The sequence below is a fragment of the Macrobrachium rosenbergii genome, chromosome 9 (genome assembly GCF_040412425.1).
Source record: "Macrobrachium rosenbergii isolate ZJJX-2024 chromosome 9, ASM4041242v1, whole genome shotgun sequence".
NCBI classification, from domain to species: Eukaryota; Metazoa; Arthropoda; class Malacostraca; order Decapoda; family Palaemonidae; genus Macrobrachium; species Macrobrachium rosenbergii.
Window position 1 is genome coordinate 13507662 of NC_089749.1, and position 7500 is coordinate 13515161.

The 7500-nt window shown below is 31.7% G+C and overlaps 1 protein-coding gene across 1 annotated transcript in view; it reads right to left on the bottom strand.

Moving 5' to 3' along the window:
* Positions 1-7500, bottom strand: part of LOC136841468 (neuropeptide Y receptor type 6-like) — a 393507-nt gene that overhangs the window by 281497 nt on the left and 104510 nt on the right. The window contains exon 2 of the mRNA XM_067108414.1: positions 4438-4456. The gene's annotated coding sequence lies outside the window, so the exon portion shown is untranslated. The remainder of the gene's footprint in view (positions 1-4437; positions 4457-7500) is intronic.

The following is a 7500-nucleotide window of genomic DNA, read 5'->3' on the forward strand; positions in this document are numbered from 1 at the left end:
TTGTTTTGATTCATTGTAACTGACAATGATAAAGAATCAAGAGCTCGACGGGACAGCTTCCTTAAAAAAAAACTATAAACTGATTAATCACATACTCTTGAAATTCAATCCCACTAACAAAGAAAGGCAAACAAACACACGCACAAACATACAAACATACACATATTCATCACCACCGACAAAGATGAAGAGCCAAGACTTCGGCGTGACAGCCCCCCTCCACCCCGCGAAAAAAATACATAAATTACCAAATGTCACTTTAAATTCATTCCTACTGACAAAACAAAAAAGAAACAAATATACACACACAAACATTAGTAGGAAAAACAAAAAAGAAACAAATACACACACACGCACAAACAGTAACACACAGAATTTCGTCACGTCCTCGCTAAGCTAAACTTGGCACCATGATGGACATGGCGTCACAAAACATTTTTGCCTTCGTCGGGGCCTTTATCTAATTTGGCATTCGGGCCTGAAGAAAGTGAGCTCACCGGAATAGTAGATGGGATTTACGGGTCTGCAGAGAGGCGGGAATGGGGGTGGGGGTTAGGACAGCCCAAGAGTGGGGGGGGTGCCGGGTTGTGGATGGTAATGTAGAAGTCTCAAAGGACGACAAGGTTCCTAGTATTCCGTCCTTACTTCGCTGACAGACGAAAGAGAATAGAGGTAAAAATGAAAACACGAAAGCGATAAACAACAACAACAATAATAATAATAACAACAACAACAACAAATTATAAAGGTAATAGACCCTCTTTCAAGCAAGTTTTGTCAAAGAGAATGGAATTCCGCTACGCCCTTAGAACAACGACGAAGATTCTACTGTACATGAGAATACGACAAGTCCCGATTTCCAAAAACTCTACGGCGATCAAACGCCACTTTTAACTTCCATTTATTTTAAGCAATAAAATTCATTAATAATTCAAGAAACCAGTTCCTTATCCAGACTATGAACTCGGCCAGTTATTAGCAAATATCAGCCCTGACGAGAAGGAAATAATAATAAGAAGAATTGAGAAGACCATAAAATCAATTCCACTGATGCTACCATTCTCTTCAACAAAATAATAATAATAATAATAATAATAATAATAATAATAATAATAATAAAAACAGTGATAATAAAACACGTATTTTATTTACAATAACACTGGTTACTAATAAATAATAATAATAATAATAATAATAATAATAATAATAATAATAATAATATTGACAATAAAAATACGAATTTTATTTCCAATGACACTGGTTATTATTATTATTATTATTATTATTATTAATAATAATAATAATAATAATAATAATAATAATAATAATAATAATAATGCGAGTTTTACTTCCAATGACACTGGTTATTCAAAATAAACTGAAAATGTTTAAACAGTAAAACCGTAGAAATGTGTCAGTTGAAATAGAAATTATGTTGTACAGGTCGGCAGCAATATCAAATTGCTCAGCGTCATATTTATTTATATATATTATATAAAATAATTCTGTTTAAATAACAAGCCTACGAAATATATCCAATATTCAGTTACGAGAGCTATTCTAAATGTTATAAACCTCTTTCAGACAGCACTGAAAAAGAATATATTCATTTTGAACACTGAAGTTCTAAATAAAGTTCTATGAGAGAGAGAGAGAGAGAGAGAGAGAATATACTGTACTCTTGCCCCTACGCTTTCAGAGCTACTTCATGCCTCAACGTCCTCCTACCTTCCCCCACCCTCTCCTCACTCCCATAACCTCCACTCTCCCACTCCCTCATCTCCCCTTGCTCTTTTGAAACAGTCAGTCCTCAATTCTATTGAAAAGCAGTGACCGTTGAGAGAGAGAGAGAGAGAGAGAGAGAGAGAAGAGAGAGAGAGAGAGAGAGAGAGAGAGAGGAATTCATTTACCTTTGGAGAAAAAGACTGAATAGTTAAAAAAGAGGTTTACAAATGAAAGATGAAAGATTAAGGCAAGGGAAGATCTATAAGAATATATATACATATACATATATATATATATATATATATATATATATATATATATATATATATATATATATATATATATGCATACATATATAGGATGTATATATATACACACATATGTATATATATACATATATACATATATATATATATATATATATATATATATATATATATATATATATGTACACACATATATATGTGTGTGAAGAGAGAGACAGACAGAGAAACAAAGGTACTGAACTGAAAATCAAAAAAAAAAACTTAAAACCAGACGGTACAGGCGAATAAAAAAAATTACACCAACTGGCAGGAAATATATTTCGCCCAGAATATGGAAAGTGTTATTAATTGAACTCTTGTTTTTCCACTGCCTCATCTTTTGAGGACGCCGACTAATTAGGTCAGTCACCCTGCGCGCCGTGCAAGAAGGACATGTTCAGAAAATATAAATCTTAAATCCGTTTATGTTGTCAAGCTGTGATTTAAGTATTTTTTTTTTTAAACTGAAGACTCAGTAATTATCTCCTTGGCTGTTACATAAGATGGGTGGTTCCTTTTCACTCAGTATACCTTGGTGTCTTTGTTTTTTATTTGTTTGTTAGATGTATTGCTTTTACTTTATTTGTTCTTAAACCCGTTTACATTGTCAGGTTATGATTTACATTTTTTTTATTGAAAAATCAGTAATTATTCCCTCGACAATTACATAGGGATTGTTTTTTCTTTTCCCTCAGTATATCTTGTTTTTGTTTTTATTTGTTTGTTAGACGTATTCCTTTTACTTTATTTTGTATTTCAGTTTCCATGACAGTTCAGTTTTTTTGACATTATTTATTCTGTTATTCAACCAACATTGTTTTTATGCCTGTAAATCTAGTTTGTATTTCTCCTTCGGCAATATGAAAAGGTCTCCCAAGTGAGAGAAATATTAGAGAAAAACATTCAAAGTATGAAGAAATATAATAATAATAATAATAATAATAATAATAATAATAATAATAATAATAATAATATAAAAAGGTCTCGGAGGAGAGGGGAACCATTACTGAAATTTTCAATATACAGCTTTCATAATAATAATAATAATAATAATAATAATAATAATAATAATAATAATAATAATGCAAAAAGCCTTCACAATAACGTACAACTATAGTTGAAGGAATAATAATAATAATAATAATAATAATAATGTATATAATAATAATAATAATAATAATAAATAGTTAAAATTACTAAAACCCAGTGAGATAAAATTATTCCATTAATCGGGGTTACCTTCATGTGCAAGAACAATGAGTGGTAATTAATAACTCGAATCTGTCCTCTTTCTGTAATTAAACACTATTGCTCTATTTTTTTATTCATGGAGATGAAAATACAACGGAAATTAAAGACTATTCGACTGGTATTATTTAAGTAAAATGATGATGATGATGATGATGATTATGATGACAAAAATGGTGGTGATGACGGTATAATGAGTGGGAAGGTGCGAAATGAGTAATTATAAGAATGTGAAGAGTGTAATAATAATAATAATAATAATAATAATAATAATAATAATAATAATAATAATAATGAGAGTACAATGAGTGGGAAGATGCGAAAAGAGTAATTATAACAATGTGAAAAATGAGGTTTAATAATAATAATAATAATAATAATAATAATAATAATAATAATAATGATGATGATGAGAGTACAATGAGTGGGAAGGTGCAAGGTGCAAAAAGAGTAGTTATAACAACATGAATAATAATAATAATAATAATAATAATAATAATAATAATAATAATAATAATAATATGGAAATCAGCTTTCAATTAATTGTGCAACAGAAATGAATTTTTGCATCATATCAGAATCATAACTTGGACTCTAGAGTCAAAGGAGAGGGTGCTTACCAACTAAGCCACGCACGTCATAATTATTAATGAAATCTATTTATTACTAAATATGTATTGCAATGGAGGTTCGGGCTGATGTCTAATGCATAATTCAAGTTCAACAACGCCCTAAGAAACTGGCAGGACTACTGAATATTTTTACACCAATAATAATAATAATAATAATAATAATAATAATAATAATAATAATAATAATAATAATCCGGGAGCGGATCTTGCCCAATCCTCACCCGGGTGACAGTAGGGAGATATGACACAGCCACCCACCCCCTGCAAACCGGTTTGTCCGCCCCCGGTGGGTGCGGGGTGGGTAGGGGAGACAGCCACCTTCCTCCTGCAAACCTGTTTGTCCGCCCGGTGTGGGGTGGAGTAGGTAGGAGATTGGGGGGGTAGGGGAGACAGCAGCGCTGGGTTCCAGCGTGAGTAGCTTGCGCCAACAAGCTCGAAATAATAATAATAATAATAATAATAATAATAATAATAATAATAATAATAATAATATAATATATGAGACAACGATAAATATTAGTACTTACCAACTGATTCCTGCTCAGTCTGCATGAAAGAAATAAAATGTTTATGTAAATAAAAAGCTTAGTTTGAAAAGATTATAACTACACTGCCAAATGTATGTATCAAAGTTTAATCCTTCCACTTATTAAATGAGTCAGCAAATCCATGATAAAAACTGATGTTTGCAAAAGCATCAACCTTTTCTTACAAAGAGAATTTCGTCTGGCCGACAGAGCTTGTGTGTGTGTGTGTGTGTGAGAGAGAGAGAGAGAGAGTCTATGCGTTTGCCAAAAATTTCCAGATATATTTAAAAAGGGGATTTCTCAAACAGAACTTGTGCGTGTGCGAGAGAGAGAGAGAGAGAGAGAGAGAGAGAGTGTATGCTAAAAATTTCCAGATATATTTCAAAAGAGGATTTCTCTTTGGTCAAATAGAGCTTGCGACATACACATACACACACACACACACACACACACAGAGAGAGAGAGAGAGAGAGAGAGAGAGAGAGAGTCTATTTGCCAAACGGCATAAAAGGATTCATATGTCCTGAGGAATCACAAAAGATCGCCTACTTGAAGGTTTACTGCTCCAAATTCCTTGATCCTTCTTCTTCTTCTTCTTCTTCTTCTTCTTCTTCTTCTTCTTCTTCTGCTTCTTCTTCTTCTTCTTCTTTTTCTTCCTACTAACTTTTTTCCTCTTCCTTCTCACCTGCCACTCATTCTTACTTCTATTCTTCCTTCCTCCTCCTCTTCTTCCTTCTATTCCTTCCTCTTCCTCCTATTCTTTCACGTCCTTCCTCCTTCTTCCTCCTACGCCTCCTCCTATCCGTTTTCCTTCCTCCTCTTCTTCCTCCCCCTTCCTCCTTTTCTTACTCCTTCCCGTCCTCCTCCTCGTCTTATTCCTCCTCCTCTTCTTCCTTCACGTCTACTACGCTTTCTTACTCCTCTTCTTCCTCCTCCTCCTACTCTGCCTCTTCCTCGAGTTCTTCTTCCTTCTTAATTCTTCATCCTCTCCTTACTCCTCCTATTCTTCCTCCTCCTCTTACTGCTCTCCTCCTCATCCTCCTCCTCCTCCTCCTATTCCCTGGTACCCTCAGATTAGTCTGCTTTGTCCCCCTCCCTCTCGACTTTCTCTCTCTCTCTCTCTCTCTCTCTCTCTCCGTATCCTTCGACGTATTCTTTTCAGTTCTCTTTTTCTTTTCCCCTTCTCTGTTTCCCCCTTCCTTTCCTATTCACATATTCTCTCAAATCCCTCTTACCCCGTTTCTCTTTCGTTTTATTCCCGTGTTATACATGTTGGCTTTGCTACACTATAACCTGTATCTACATCTTTCAACTATTCTCTGTCCTTATATTTCTTTACTCCTTAAATACATGCATGCATACATACATACATACATATACATACATATATACATATATATATATATATATATATATATATATATATATATATATATATATACATATACACACAGAGGAACAATTAAGAAATTTACTCCCAAAATGCATACATACATACATACATAAAAGAAGAGCAATGAAGAAATTTACTCCCTACATACATACGTACATACATGCATACACAGAGGAACAATTAAGAAATTTACTCCCAAAATACATTCATACATACATACAAGCATAGAGGAGCAATTAAGAAATTTACTCCCTAATACATACATACATTCATACAATACATACATACATAGATACAATCAGAAATACAATTCAGACAATAGTATACAAAAATAGGAAAAATCTAAACAAATATTTATAATGGTAAGTGTGCACGCAAATGCATGCATACACATACATAACTACATACATACATACATACATACATACATACATACACAGAAAAGCAATTAACAAATAAAATTAGTAAGAGAATTCTGGAAAAAAACCTTATAACGGTATTTGTGAAGAAAAACGTGTATAAAGGGTAAAATCATGTATAGAACTGTTTGTGATATTTTTTTAATATATACTAGGCCTGCGGGACTGGAACCAACCAGGAGTGGGAAGGAAGAAGGGTAGAGCCCTAACGACTCGCCTCTTAAAAGAAGGAAGCTTATATAAGGCAAGACAACATAAGCAAGGAGAGAATTCCCAAGCTGTTGCTTCATAAGTAATGACGTTTATATATAACACCAGAGAATAATTAAGAGAATTTAGACTCAATAACTGTACAAAAAACTTTTAATAAAGTAGGAAGTAAGAGAATTTAGATATTATAATTTTATGGAAAAAATTAATAAAATGCAAAGTAAGAGAATTTGGACTTTATAATTGTAAAAAAAACAATAAAGTACAAAATAAAAGAATTTAGATTTTATCATTTTACAAAAAAATACAAAGTAAGAGAATTTAGACTTTATAATTATATGAAAACCCTTTTTAGTAAAATACAAAGTAAGAGAATTTAGACTTTATAACTGCAAGAAACTGAATAAAGTACAAAGTACGAGAATTTAACTTTATAACTACAAAAAAAAACATTTAATAAAATAAAAAGTAAGAGAATATAAATTTTATAACTGCACGGAAAACCTTTTAATAAAGTACAAAGAAACAGAAATTAGACTTTATAATTGTAAAAAAAACATTTTAATACACTATAAAGTAAGAGAATTTAACTTTATAACTGTACCAAAAATTTTTTTTTAATGAAATACAAAGTCAGATAATTTAGACTTTATAACTGCACAAAAAATTGTAATAAATTACAAGTAAGAGAATTTAACTTTATAACTGTACCAAAAAATTTTTCTGAATAAAGTACAAAGTAAGAAAATTTAGACTTTACAGTATAATTGTTTTTTTTAATAAAATACAAATTAAGAGAATTTAGACTTCATAATTGCAAAAAAATCCTAATAACGTACAAAGTAGGAAAATTTAAACTTTGTAATTGTACAAAAAAAAAAGAGTCGTTAATAAAGTACAAAGGAACATAAATCAGACTTTATAATTGCAAAAAAAAAAAAATTTTTAATAAATATTCTTCTCTACAAATTCCTTTGGATTGCATCTTATATGAGCTTGTGAAAGAGCTTCCAAGCTGATGAGAGATTACGCCTGTTTATT